General features: G+C 37.2%; 4 non-coding genes across 4 annotated transcripts; 2 read left to right on the forward strand and 2 right to left on the reverse strand.

Moving 5' to 3' along the window:
* Positions 1–1,128: 1,128 nt before the first annotated feature.
* TRNAR-UCU (transfer RNA arginine (anticodon UCU)) lies at positions 1,129–1,200 on the reverse strand. The gene has a single exon. It is a non-coding gene; the product is annotated as a tRNA-Arg (tRNA).
* An 8,622-nt stretch (positions 1,201–9,822) lies between these two features.
* TRNAS-GGA (transfer RNA serine (anticodon GGA)) lies at positions 9,823–9,909 on the forward strand. The gene has a single exon. It is a non-coding gene; the product is annotated as a tRNA-Ser (tRNA).
* A 1,216-nt stretch (positions 9,910–11,125) lies between these two features.
* On the reverse strand, positions 11,126–11,198 carry TRNAT-UGU (transfer RNA threonine (anticodon UGU)). The gene has a single exon. It is a non-coding gene; the product is annotated as a tRNA-Thr (tRNA).
* Positions 11,199–12,837: 1,639 nt separating this feature from the next.
* TRNAF-GAA (transfer RNA phenylalanine (anticodon GAA)) lies at positions 12,838–12,910 on the forward strand. Its single transcript has one exon. It is a non-coding gene; the product is annotated as a tRNA-Phe (tRNA).
* The last annotated feature ends 2,380 nt before the right edge of the window (positions 12,911–15,290 follow it).

A 15,290-nucleotide genomic window follows, 5' to 3' on the forward strand; every position in this document is an offset into this window, starting at 1 on the left:
GGCAAAACAGCAGTAGCCACAGATACAATTCTCAATCAAAAAGGGCAAGGTGTAATATGTGTTTATGTAGCTATCGGTCAAAGAGCATCCTCCGTAGCTCAAGTAGTAACTACTTTCCATGAGGAGGGGGCTATGGAATACACTATTGTAGTAGCTGAAATGGCGGATTCACCTGCTACATTACAATACCTCGCTCCTTATACGGGAGCAGCCCTGGCTGAGTATTTTATGTACCGCGAACGGCATACTTTAATAATTTATGATGATCTCTCCAAACAGGCACAAGCTTATCGCCAAATGTCCCTTCTATTAAGAAGACCTCCCGGCCGTGAGGCTTATCCAGGGGATGTTTTTTATTTGCATTCACGCCTTTTAGAAAGAGCCGCTAAATTAAATTCTCTTTTAGGCGAAGGAAGTATGACCGCTTTACCAATAGTTGAGACTCAATCTGGAGACGTTTCCGCCTATATTCCTACTAATGTAATCTCCATTACAGATGGACAAATATTCTTATCTGCGGATCTATTCAATGCCGGAATTCGACCCGCTATTAATGTGGGTATTTCTGTTTCCAGAGTAGGATCCGCGGCTCAAATTAAAGCCATGAAACAAGTAGCTGGCAAATCAAAATTGGAACTAGCGCAATTCGCAGAGTTACAAGCCTTTGCACAATTCGCCTCTGCTCTCGATAAAACAAGTCAGAATCAATTGGCAAGGGGTCGACGATTAAGGGAATTGCTTAAACAATCCCAGGCAAATCCTCTCCCAGTGGAAGAGCAGATAGCTACTATTTATACCGGAACAAGAGGATATCTTGATTCGTTAGAAATTGAACAGGTAAATAAATTTCTGGATGAGTTACGTAAACATCTAAAAGATACTAAACCTCAATTCCAAGAAATTATATCTTCTAGCAAGACATTCACCGAGCAAGCGGAAATCCTTTTGAAGGAAGCTATTCAGGAACAGCTGGAACGGTTTTCTCTTCAGTAACAAATAAATTTTGCATGTCTACTCTTGTTAGTAGAATAGGAATCGTTGAGAAAGCTTTTTCATTTGAATCATGCAAAAAAGTTTTCTTTGTTTTTAGTTTAGTATAGTTATTTAAAGAATAGATAGAAATAAGATTGCGTCCAATAGGATTTGAACCTATACCAAAGGTTTAGAAGACCTCTGTCCTATCCATTAGACAATGGACGCTTTTCTTTCATATTTTATTCTTTCTTTTATTTTTTTGCTTCTTCCGAGAAAAAACTGTTAGACCAAAACTCTTTTAGGAAATCAAAAAATCCAGATACAAATGCATGATGTATATTATTATCATGCATATATCATAAAGAAGGAGTATGGAGCCGGTAGTGGGAATCGAACCCGCAACCCCAAGGTTATGAGCCTTATGAGCTACCAAACTGCTCTATACTCTTAAACTAAAGAGGGGTAACTAGTGGATAAAAGAGGGTTGGATACGCCCCTCTACCAATATCTATACAAATAGAATAGTCCATTTATACAGAATGGTAAAGAGGGCTCCTCTATGATTATCAATTCCAGAAATCCATACAAATACGAAAGGGTATTTTATCCTTACCAACTGGATCTTGTTGCACCCGGTAACAAACACTCATAAACCATTTCTCGAAGTACGTGTCCGGATAGCCCAAAATGTCGATAGTTAGCTCTAGGTCTTCCGGTCAAAAAACAACGTCGATGAAGGCGTGTAGGTGCACTATTACGCGGTAGGGATTGCAATTTTTCTCGCATTTTCGTTTTTTCACTCAAACTCAAGGGAGAAACTTTGCTTCTTATCTTTTTTTTTAAAGATTGACGAATCAAATGATATTTCTGTTCTAATTTCTGCCGCTTCTTCTCCCTCTGAATCAAACTTTTTTTTGCCATAATGTGTCGTTGCTATTATTACCAAGTATACGGTTCTAATCCTAGATGGAAAAATAAATAGAAAAAGAAATCTAAAAAGGCAGATCCTCCCTCTCTATCAAGAGTAATGAACTAGGTGCTGATACAGTACAAAAAAACAAACTAAATTAACCAAACTTGCCTGATGTTGAGGCAATCAAGAAAGCTGCATAAGTGAATATATAACCCACGGAAAAGTGAGCTAATCCAACCAATCTTGCTTGCACAATGGAAAGAGCCACGGGCTTATCTCTCCAGCGAATTAAATTAGCTAAAGGTGTGCGTTCATGAGCCCATGCTAAAGTCTCAATTAATTCCTGCCAATACCCCCGCCAGGAAATTAAGAACATAAATCCAGTAGCCCAAACAAGATGTCCAAATAAGAACATCCACGCCCATACCGATAAACTATTCATCCCAAAAGGATTATATCCATTGATAAGTTGTGAAGAGTTTAACCATAGGTAATCTCTTAACCATCCCATCAAATAAGTGGAGGATTCATTAAATTGTGAAACGTTGCCCTGCCATAATGTGATATGTTTCCAATGCCAATAAAAAGTAACCCACCCAATGGTATTTAACATCCAGAAAACTGCCAAATAAAATGCGTCCCAAGCAGAAATATCACAAGTACCGCCGCGCCCTGGGCCGTCACAAGGAAAACTATATCCAAAATCCTTTTTATCTGGCATTAATTTGGAACCGCGTGCATCTAAAGCGCCCTTTACTAAAATCAATGTAGTTGTATGCAAACCTAGAGCAATAGCATGATGAACCAAGAAATCCCCAGGTCCTATTGTTAAGAAAAGCGAATTACTATTCTCATTAACAGCATTCAACCATCCGGGCAACCATAGGCTTCGACCCGCATTGAAAGCGGGGCCATTCGTTGAAGATAAGAGTATATCGAACCCATATGTCGTCTTGCCATGAGCAGATTGTATCCATTGGGCAAATATAGGTTCGATCAAGATTTGCTTTTCTGGAGTACCAAAAGCAAGCATGACGTCGTTATGAACATAAAGGCCCAAGGTATGGAATCCTAGAAAGAGGCTAGCCCAACTTAAATGAGATATGATAGCTTCTTTATGGTCTAACATTCTTGCCAATACATTATCCTCATTCTGTTCCGGATTGTAATCCCTAATGAAAAAAATAGCTCCATGAGCAAAAGCCCCTGTCATGATGAACCCTGCAATATATTGGTGATGAGTATATAAAGCAGCTTGAGTAGTAAAGTCTTGTGCTATGAATGCATAAGGAGGTAAAGAGTACATATGTTGAGCTACTAAGGAAGTAATAACCCCTAAAGAAGCTAGAGCAAGACCTAACTGAAAATGAATCGAATTGTTGATTGTGTCATAAAGGCCCTTATGCCCACGCCCTAATCGACCCCCCGGAGGAGTATGCGCTTCTAAAAGATCTTTAATACTGTGCCCAATTCCGAAGTTAGTTCGATACATGTGACCGGCAATGAGAAAAATAAATGCAATAGCTAAATGATGGTGAGCCATATCGGTCAGCCACAAACTTTGCGTTTGTGGGTGGAATCCCCCAAGAAGAGTTAGAATGGCAGTTCCCGCTCCTTGAGCGGTACCAAATAAATGATTACTCGAATCAGGGTTTTGGGCATAAAGATTCCATTGACCCGTCAAAAGGGGTCCCAACCCCTGGGGATAGGGTAATACATCTAAGAAATTATTCCATCGAACGTACTCCCCCCTGGATGCGGGAATAGCAACATGAACTAAATGTCCTGTCCAAGCCAAAGAACTTACCCCGAAAAGTCCTGACAAATGATGATTGAGACGAGATTCCGCGTTTTTGAACCACGAAAGGCTTGGTTTCCATTTGGGTTGTAGATGTAACCAACCCGCTATTAAGGACAGCGTAGAAAGAAATAATAGAAAAAGAGCTCCAGTATAAAGATCCTCATTGGTGCGTAATCCTATTGTATACCACCACTGATAAACTCCAGAATAAGCAATATTCACTGGACCAGCAGCACCTCCTCGAGTAAAGGCTTCCACAGCGGGTTGACCAAAATGAGGATCCCAAATCGCATGAGCAATAGGTCTTACGTGTAAAGGATCCTGTATCCATGATTCAAAATTTCCTTGCCAAGCTACATGAAACAGATTTCCGGACGTCCATAGAAAGATTATTGCTAATTGCCCAAAGTGAGAAGCAAAAATGTTCTGATAAAGACGTTCTTCAGTAATATCATCATGACTTTCGAAATCATGTGCGGTAGCAATACCAAACCAAATACGACGAGTAGTGGGGTCCTGAGCTAAGCCTTGGCTAAACCTGGGAAATCTTAATTCCATAATGCCTTTCAAATCCTCCTAGCCACTATCCTACTGCAATAATTCTCGCTAAGAAGAATGCCCATGTCGTGGCAATTCCACCCAGAAGGTAATGGGTTACTCCTACAGCGCGTCCTTGTATAATGCTCAAGGCTCTAGGCTGAGTAGCAGGAGCAACTTTTAATTTGTTATGAGCCCAAACGATAGATTCAATGAGTTCTTGCCAATAACCACGGCCGCTGAATAAAAACATTAAACTGAAGGCCCAGACAAAATGAGCACCTAAGAAAAAAAGACCATATGCAGATAATGAAGAACCATAAGACTGAATGACTTGCGATGCCTGTGCCCACAAGAAATCTCGAAGCCACCCATTAATCGTAATGGAACTCTGTGCAAAGTTTCCCCCTGTAATATGAGTTACCACCCCTTGATCACTTATAGTACCCCAAACATCCGACTGCATTTTCCAACTGAAATGGAAAATGACTACCGAAATTGCATTGTACATCCAGAATAAACCTAAGAAAACATGATCCCAGGCGGATACTTGACATGTTCCCCCTCGGCCAGGCCCATCGCAAGGAAAGCGAAAACCTAGATTTGCTTTATCGGGTATCAAACGGGAACTCCGAGCAAATAAAACACCTTTCAAAAGTATTAATACAGTCACATGTATGGTAAATGCATGAATGTGATGGACTAAAAAATCTGCGGTTCCTAATGGAATAGGTAACAAAGCCACTTTGCCACCTACTGCTACTAACTCGCCGCCTCCCCACGTTAAGCTAGTACTTGTTGTTGCACCAGGAGCTGTTACGCCAGGCGCAGTAGCATGGATATTTTGTACCCATTGAGCAAAGATAGGTTGTAATTGTATGGCAGTATCCGAAAACATATCTTGTGGACGGCCTAAAGCACTCATGGTATCATTATGAATGTACAAGCCAAAACTGTGAAAACCTAGAAATATACATACCCAGTTAAGGTGGGATATGATTGCATCGCGGTGTCTAAGGACGCGATCTAATAGATCGTTGTATCGAGTAGTTGGATCATAGTCTCTTACCATAAAAATTGCTGCATGTGCAGCAGCACCGACTATTAGAAATCCGCCAATCCACATGTGGTGTGTGAACAAGGAAAGTTGTGTACCATAGTCAGTAGCTAGGTATGGATAGGGAGGCATAGAATACATATGATGAGCTACAACAATGGTTGTAGAGCCTAGCATAGCTAGGTTAAGAGATAATTGAGCATGCCATGACGTTGTTAAGATTTCATAAAGACCCTTATGGCCTTGTCCTGTAAATGGGCCCTTGTGAGCCTCCAAAATATCTTTAAGTCCATGGCCAATACCCCAATTGGTCCTATACATATGACCTGCGATTAGGAAAAGAATAGCAATAGCTAAATGATGGTGCGCAATATCGGTCAGCCAGAGACCACCGGTTACTGGATCTAGTCCTCCGCGAAAAGTCAGAAATTCTGCGTATTTGGACCAATTTAAAGTGAAAAAAGGGGTTGCTCCTTCGGCAAAACTAGGATAAAGTTGAGCCAAAAGGTCCCGATTCAAGATAAATTCATGAGGAAGTGGTATCTCTTTAGGATCCACCCCAGCGTCAAGAAATTGGTTAATTGGTAAAGATACATGAATTTGGTGCCCCGCCCAAGAAAGAGACCCAAGTCCTAATAATCCCGCTAAGTGGTGATTCAACATGGATTCTACATCTTGGAACCAGGCCAATTTGGGAGCGGCTTTGTGATAATGGAACCAACCAGCAAAAAGCATTAACGCTGCAAAAATCAATGCACCAATTGCAGTACAATAGAGTTGTAATTCACTAGTTATTCCAGATGCTCGCCAAAGCTGAAAAAAACCAGAGGTTATTTGGATTCCTCGGAAACCCCCGCCTACATCACCATTCAATATTTCTTGCCCTACTATAGGCCAAACTACCTGAGCACTGGGTCCAATGTGAGTAGGATCACTTAGCCATGCTTCATAATTGGAAAAACGGGCGCCATGAAAGTACATGCCACTCAACCAAAGAAAGATAATGGAAAGTTGCCCGAAATGAGCACTAAAGACTTTTCGAGAAATCTCCTCCAAATCACCAGTATGACTATCGAAATCGTGAGCATCAGCATGTAGGTTCCAGATCCAAGTGGTAGTATCAGGGCCCTTAGCTAGTGTTCTTGAGAAATGGCCGGGTCTGGCCCATTCCTCAAAAGATGTTTTTACAGGATCCCTATCCACAACAATTTTTACTTCTGGTTCCGGCGAACGAATAATCATTAAGTCCTCCTCTTTCCGGACAAGACATACAAAGAGACCCGCCAACTGTCTTTTTAGTGAATCTTTGAAAGATATATATTTTGAAAGATAGATTTTGAAAGATAGATTTTGAAAGATAGATATTGTGATTAGTTCTTTTCTTTACTATCTACCATCCTTCTATTTTTTTTTAGTTATTCACTGGAGCAATTATATATTGAAGTCAATCCGAGGCAAGTGTTCGGGTCTATTATGACATAAAGATTAGGTGCCTAACGGACATTGTTTATCTTGAAAAACAAATATTTCTCGACGTAAGAAAAAAATCTTTTTTATTTTTAATTTAAGAAACTAGTGTATTTTTTTTTGAGGGCATAAGCTCCTATCTATATCTACTTTCCTTGAGCATAATATAGGGTTTTTTATTTGATTCTAAATTCCAAGATAACTCATTAGAATTATTAATAAGATGGTCCTAATATATTAGCAATATTTAGATTGCCCCCTCTTTTTATTCAGTTTATTACTTCTATTCTAGACCCTATCCCTATGGTTTATTCTTATGAAATATCATATAAAATAGAAGGTATAAGAAATGGATATAATGAAATTCTTGATTCGATCTTACGACCTAATTTATTTGATTAATGGATCAACAACCAAACCACCCATTTTATGAAAAAGAAGGAGCATGGTCTTATTCAAATTCAAAGCGCTTCGTAATCTTCAACCAGTTCTGTGCTTCAATATAATTTCCCGGAGTAAGCGCTATAGCTTGTTTCCAATATTCAGCAGCTTGATCAAACCAAGCTTCCGCAATTTCCGAATCACCCTGTAGAATGGCCTGTTCTCCTCGGTCGGAATAGGAAGTTCCTTCCCTTAGAACCGTACTTGAGAGTTTCCTACCTCATACGGCTCAGAAATTGCTATCTGAATTTCCCCTATCTTAACTGAATTCGATTTATCAAAAATCGATCCAATTTGTTCTTGGGTTAAGCAGAAGAAATTAATTACCTAAGTTTCAAACCCTAATTTTTATCAATAATCAGTTTGATCTTTTTTCCCACCTTCAGAAGAATGAAGCATAGATAGATATAGAGCCTTCGTTCAAATTTTCTGAAAGGTAACTATCCCGTTTTCATATATGAAATCTCTATAGAATCCTTGAAAAAGACTTTTTTCCATAAGAAAGAAAAAAGAACTTACTATCTTTGGGATCTGATACTACACCGCTGCTTAATCCCTTAGTGGATCGGCTCTATTACATAAGCGGATTCCTAAATTTTGCCCCATATCATGGGATAAGTAAGCAGTTTTTTTTAGTTGTATCGACCCAGTCGCTCACTAATTGATCTTTACGGTGCTTTCTCTATCAATTTGAGAAACTTTATCCATAGAGTAGTAGTATAGGCCATACTTTCTTCGTTTTTTGATTCTCGTGAAGTGTCCTTCCTTCCTACAGCTGATAGGGAAAAATCGTTGTTTTTACGATCCCTATGTAGAAAGCCCTTTTTTCTAGTATTTACTAGAAAATTTGATCCTCTCTTTTTTTTTTTCTTTCTATAGTGGAGATAGTCGCACGTAATGACAGATCACGGCCATATTATTAAAAGCTTGCGGTAAGAAGGGGTTTCGTTCTAGTGCCCGGAAATAATATTCCAAAGCCTTTGTATGCTCTCCATTGCTTGTGTGTATAAGGCCTATGTTATAGAGTATATAACTTCGATCATAGGGATCGATTTCTAGTCGCGTAGCTTCATAATAATTTTGCAAAGCTTCCGCATAATTTCCTTCGGATTGAGCCAACATCCGTTACGGTCGTTCATTCTATTCAAAAAATCTCCGTTCCAAAACCGTACATGAGGTTTTCATCTCATACGGCTCCTCCCTTCTGTACATAATAGTACTAAGCGAAATAATCTATAGAATCAAAATAGAATTAGTCCCGTCTCATTATGAACCGAAAGGGGCTGGTATTTTTCCAAGAAATCTCTAGCCAACCTTCCCACAAGAGGTTTTTCTTAACACCAATGAATTCTATTAATGCTAGAGGAAAACGATAGCTCCAATAATTTCTTTGTTCTCAACGCCTCCTATTTAGAGGAATTAGCTACTTCAACGATCTTTGATGGTTATAGGGGTATCCAAAGTACAAACCTGATGGTTGTTTGTTATCCCAACCATTCTTCCCAGCCCTGATACCGATCAGGAAAGGGGTAATTTCTAACAAAGTTTTTCTCTTGTTGATTCCTATTTCTAGGTGTAGTGCTTTTCTCCCCTATGCTGCCTACGGATACTAATAGAGTAGGATTGGCCTGTAATCCATACCATACCATATCCTGTAGGTGTAACCTTTCGCTCAATACTCAAATCTACAATTGAAGTATCTGAAGCCGCATCAATCGAGGATACACGACGGAAGGAATTGTTAGTTCGCCTCACCTTCCCGAAGCGTGGGTTTGTTTGCTTTACAAATTTGGTTCTCTCTATGCCAACCCCCTCTCTTTTTCGTAAGACTGAGGTATAGGTAGGGCTAAAAAAAAGCAAAAAAAAAGAGTCAAATCGCACCATCTCTATAATAAGTAAATGCCTTTTTTTCTCCTGAGGTTGTCGGAATTATTCGCAATAAAATATTGGCTACAATTGAGGAGGTCTTATCAATGAAATTTCCATTTACACGGGATCTAGGCATAATTCCCAACCCATTCTATATAGAATTGTTTTCATTCCTTCACAAAATAACATAAAAACAAACACATTCGATTCTTATAATTATAAATAGATTGATCCATATGCTCTACTCTAAATCCATATGCTTTAAATGGATAAGAGAGATAGAGATATGGATTTTCCGCTCAGCTCAAATTGTATCCTTTTCCTTCTGCTTGGACACGAAGAGATATGAAATATTTGACTAAGACTGGATTTCATTCCACTTTGCTATTTCTGAACAACAACTTATGTTATCAACTATTTCGTGTTTTCAAAGTTATTAATTGTCTCATACCCTATTTTTGATTTCGATAGTATGGTGTAGCGTATCTTATGCAAACGGAATTCTAAGGTTTCTTTATTTTATTATGCAATAAGAAGAATTCTTCCATTTTCTTTTTCTTTAGTTGCGGGAAAACCCAAATTAAAACTTTTTTTTTATAGCGAGCGCAATTTCTAGTAAAAAATCCTGTATCCTTCCACTTAGATCAAAAGGAATTTTTCCAATAGAACTATGGAACCCCCGAGTGGTTGCGGTTGTACCTGTACTGCAGGAATAAGAAAACTCGCTATTCACTCAGTTTATTTTCCATAATAAGTTATGTAGGAGAGATGGCCGAGCGGTTCAAGGCGTAGCATTGGAACTGCTATGTAGACTTTTGTTTACCGAGGGTTCGAATCCCTCTCTTTCCGTTTTTCTTAATTCATCAACGTTAAGGATCACAATGTATCAAATCAAATAACAATTTTTTCCAGCAATAATATCTTATATTATCTTATTTTGATTTAATAGAAATTAGAAATTCTCTATAGCAAATTACTGTGGTATGTAAAATACACATAGAGGAAAAAAGAAAAAAGGATCCTAATCCTAGGGTTAATCAATTTTAGCTAGTTGATGGGAAAATACAAATTAATGGTAATGGTCTTAGGGCGATTTAGTTCGGGGAAAGGGGAAGGGGAAGAAAATTCTATGAACCTTTCCTTTTTTCGTTAAGTTCAAGTCTGACGAGAGTAATATTCTACAACTAACAACTCATTTATTTTGAGACCGACCCACTTCCTATCTAGGATTTTATTTACTAGTCCTTTATATTCCAACGTGTCAATCGCCAAATGCTTTGGCAATTTCCCCGGGTCCGATGAAGCAATATAATTTTGAACCAGACCTTTTGATCTTTGGTTATCTTTCGTAGTAATAATATCTCGGGGTTTGCAACGAAAACTTGGTATATTGACTATACGACCATTAACTAAAATATGTCTATGGTTGACTAATTGGCGGGCCCCAGGAATGGTTGAAGCCATACCCAATCGAAAAAGGATATTATCCAAACGCATTTCAAGTAATTGTAGTAAAACCTGGCCTGTTGACCTTTTTGCTTTTCCAGCGATATGTACATATCTAAGTAATTGTCGTTCTGTCAGACCATAATGAAAACGCAATTTCTGTTTTTCTTGAAGACGAATACGATATTGCTCCTTTTTCCCAGAATTGAATTTTTTTTTAAGATTACTTCCGGATTTAGGTGTTTTTCTAGTGAGTCCTGGTAAAGCTCCCAGACGGCGTATTTTTTTTAAACGAGGTCCTCGATAACGGGACATGAAGACTCCTTTTTTTATTTTATTGAAATTTCATTTTACACAATTAATTTCATTGTATTTACATTACAGAATACATCGAAATTAAAACTGAATTAAACTACAGGATAAACAGAGTAAAATCAACTAAAGTACCCAAAAAAATGGAATTTCATCAAAATCTTTATTTTTTGTATATATATTATTTATTTTATTGTTTTGTATCTAGCAAAATTGTAAGGTAAAAAACATAAAAGATCCTGGATTCTCCATTTAATTCGGAAAAAAAGAGATTCTTGTTCGTAGAACATCGATAGAGAAAAAAAAAAGCCGACTATCGGATTTGAACCGATGACCCTCGCATTACAAATGCGATGCTCTAACCTCTGAGCTAAGTGGGCTTACATAACGGAAATAGTGTAACAAATAGAAATAGGTATAGTATAGGAAATCCGTAAAATCTCAGATATTAGTTATTAATCTTAGCTATTAACTAGTTCTAAATTTGAAGTTATACTTATAAAAATAAAAAAATACTAAAACTTCTTAAAGATAAAGTTAGCTTGATATGCTTAACTATAGGATATTAAAAAATAAAATTATAGAATTTATTGGTATTTTCATTTGATCATTATAGACTTTATTATTTGTTAATAATTTGAGGATTAATATTTCACTAAGGGGAACATAGAGTCAGAGTAAATAAAATTGCTAATTCTGATTAGAAAAAAAGAATAAATATCAAGCGTTATAGTATAATTTTGAATACTATAAAAAAGTAAGACGGGAGGTGGGGGAGATAAAAACTTTTGGATATATTGATTCGGATTGAATTGCAAATACATCAAGGATAGAATCAATTCAATTCTGAATTGCAATAAGCAAGCGAGGTCTCTCAAATAGAGTCGAACTGAACTGCTAGACTACGTTGAGTGATGAACTCAATGATTCAAAAAAAAAACTAAGAGATGGATGAAATTACACAAGGAATCCTGGTCTCAAAGAAGAGGGAAATGGGGATATGGCGAAATCGGTAGACGCTACGGACTTGATTGTATTGAGCCTTGGTATGGAAACCTGCTAAGTGGTAACTTCCAAATTCAGAGAAACCCTGGAATTAAAAAAGGGCAATCCTGAGCCAAATCCGTGTTTTGAGAAAACAAGGGGTTCTCGAACTAGAATACAAAGGAAAAGGATAGGTGCAGAGACTCAATGGAAGCTGTTCTAACGAATCGAGTTAATTACGTTGTGTTGTTAGTGGAATTCCTTCTAATTCTAAATTAGAGAAAGAGGGGTTTTATACCTTATACATTTAATAAACACGTATAGATACTGACATAGCAAACGATTAATCACAGAACTCATATTATATTATAATTATAATATAGGTTCTTTATCTTTTTTAAAAATGAAATTAGAAATGATAATGATTATGAAATAAAAAACTCATATCATAATTTTTTTTTTTCATTATTGTGAATCCACTCCAATCGAATATTGAATAATCAAATTCTTCAATTCAAATTCAAAGTTTTCGAGATCTTTAAAAAAGTGGATTAATCGGACGAGGACAAAGAGAGAGTCCCATTCTACATGTCAATACTGACAACAATGAAATTTCTAGTAAAAGGAAAATCCGTCGACTTTATAAGTTGTGAGGGTTCAAGTCCCTCTATCCCCAAATCCTCTTTTATTCCCTAACTATACTATATTATTATTATTTATCCTCTTTTTTTTCTTTTTATCAATGCAATGGGTTTAAGATTCATTAGCTTTCTCATTCTACTCTTTCACAAAGGAATGCGAAGAGAACTCAATGGATCTTATCCTATTCATTGAATAGATTTCTTTTTTATTAGAGTATCGGCAAGAAATCTTGGTTATTCACTCTATTTTTAAGTTTTATTTAAGTAAACCATGCACAATGCATAGGACTACCCCCCCATTTTCAAATTTTAAATTTGAAATACTTTAATTAATTTTTAGTCCTTTTAATTGACATAGATACAAATACTCTACTAGGATGATGCACAAGAAAAGGTCAGGATAGCTCAGTTGGTAGAGCAGAGGACTGAAAATCCTCGTGTCACCAGTTCAAATCTGGTTCCTGGCAGAGAAAAAAAAAAGATCCACCGAATAGGTATTGATCCAAATACCTCGAGATGGATTGTGATACATATTCATTAATAATATTTATTCATCTAAGTGGATAAATCTATAATATAAATATAGAGGCACTTCTTTTTAAAGAAGTTTTAAAATATATCTTTTCTTTATGATAAAGAAGGGGGTGAGATTCCCCTTTATTTTTTTGCGTTTCTTAATTTTGTATTCCGCTATTCCGACGAATATTTTTTTAGTCTTGCTTATCTTTATCTTATCTTATTTTCCTAGTTGTGCTAAGTAATGTGCGCGGTACAAAGTTCCTGGTAGAGAACTTCTTTGAGTCATCCTATTTTTCTGTTCATATGAAGGAAATTAATATGCGATTTTCAAAATAGGGGAATCCAAATGAAACCCTTTTTTTGCTCAGTCTATCTGGAATGCTTTTGTATAATTAGGAATTAATTATAAATAGGTATTCCGTTTCATCTAGGAAAAGAACCTAAAAATATTCCTTGACTTGAATAAAATCTGGAGTTGTGTTGTATAAGTGAGCATGAATTTCTTATCATTCAATGAGCATCTTGTATTTCATAAAAATTGGGGGTTATATAATCCTTACGTAAGGGCCAGCCTATCCAACTTTCAGGCATTAGGATACGTTTAAGGCGCGGATGATTATCATAAGAGATTCCCACCATATCATAAGATTCGCGTTCTTGAAAATCGGCACTTCTCCAAATCCAGAAGACAGACGGAATTCTAGGATTATCCTTTTGGGCAAAGACTTTTATGCAGACTTCTTCTGGATTATCTATACCATATTGTATTCTCGTAAGATGATACACGCTAGCTAAAGATCCACCGGGTGCTACATCATAAGCACATTGGGAGCGTAAATAATTGTAACCATATACATATAAAATGACAGCAATGGAATCCCAATCCCCTGCTTTTATTTGTAAAGTCTCTATTCCTCGGTGATCAAAGCCCAAAGATCTATGAACCACCTCATGTTTGACTAGCCAATTAGATAACCAACCCTGCTGCATTGTCTTCATCTCTCCCTCTTTGTATAAATATTTCACATTTCGGATGCAAGTTTGAAAGATTGCCCTGCTTTTTATTTTTCTACACAAAAGAGCCCCTCTCCTAATTCACTAATTTGTAGGAAGGTACTGAACTTTTGGATTTGAAAAAAGTTTCAGAAGATATATCTAATGTAGATGGTGATTGATAGAGCAATTCTTGCTCATAAGTTCCTGTATGAGTACTGCGCCTAACATAAAGCTTGTGACTGGTAGTAAAACATCTATTTTTATTTTGAGATAGAGTTCGATCCTCAACTATTTCTCGCGATATCTTCTTACGAAGTTTTGTTAGGGCATCTATAACTGCCTCCGGTTTAGGTGGGCAGCCCGGCAAGTAGACATCCACAGGAATTAACTTATCAACTCCCCGAACAGTACTATAGGAATCCGTACTGAACATTCCCCCTGTAATAGTACAGGCTCCCATAGCAATGACGTATTTTGGTTCAGGCATTTGCTCGTATAATCTCACTAAAGAGGGAGCCATTTTCATTGTTACCGTACCGGCTGTTAAAATTAGGTCTGCTTGCCTAGGACTTGATCTTGGTACCAATCCATAACGATCAAAGTCGAATCGTGAGCCTATTAATGAAGCAAATTCAATGAAACAACAACTGGTACCGTATAGAAGGGGCCATAAACTGGAGAGTCTTGACCAATTCGAAAGATCATTTGGTGTAGTTGAAATAACAGAATTGGAACTTGTTTGGTCAAGTAAGGGAAACTCAATCAAATTCATAACTGTCTCAATAGAATCTTTTCCTTCTTTTTTTTTGTCTAAATATTCAGTTAAGACCATTCCAAGGCTCCTTTTCGCCATGCATAAACTAAACCAACAACTAAGATAAGCACGAAAATCAAAGCTTCGATAAAAACGGATACACCCAATACGTCGAAACTCATTGCCCAAGGGTATAGAAAGACGGTTTCCACATCAAAAACAACAAAAACGAGCGCAAACATATAATAGCGTATTCGGAATTGTACCCAAGCCCCTCCCATGGGTTCTATACCCGATTCATAACTAGAAAGCTTCTCTGGTCCTTCACTAACCGGGGCTAAAAGTCCTGAAATCGAAAATGCCAAAATAGGAATAAGGCTTGCTATTATTAGAAATGTCCAAAAAATATCATATTCGTGAAGCAGAAACATAATGTACTCCCATTAATGTGGAATAGGCGGAACTTAAATTAGTCAATTCAATTCAGCATTGTCAATTTATCCAGAACTTCTCTCTTTTCCTCGGTGAAACAAGAATCTTTTTTGTTCAAACAAAAGCGCTTAGTTTAGCCTTTGTTT

This window comes from Aegilops tauschii, unplaced genomic scaffold (assembly GCF_002575655.3).
Source record: "Aegilops tauschii subsp. strangulata cultivar AL8/78 unplaced genomic scaffold, Aet v6.0 ptg001214l_obj, whole genome shotgun sequence".
Classification (NCBI taxonomy): Eukaryota; Viridiplantae; Streptophyta; class Magnoliopsida; order Poales; family Poaceae; genus Aegilops; species Aegilops tauschii.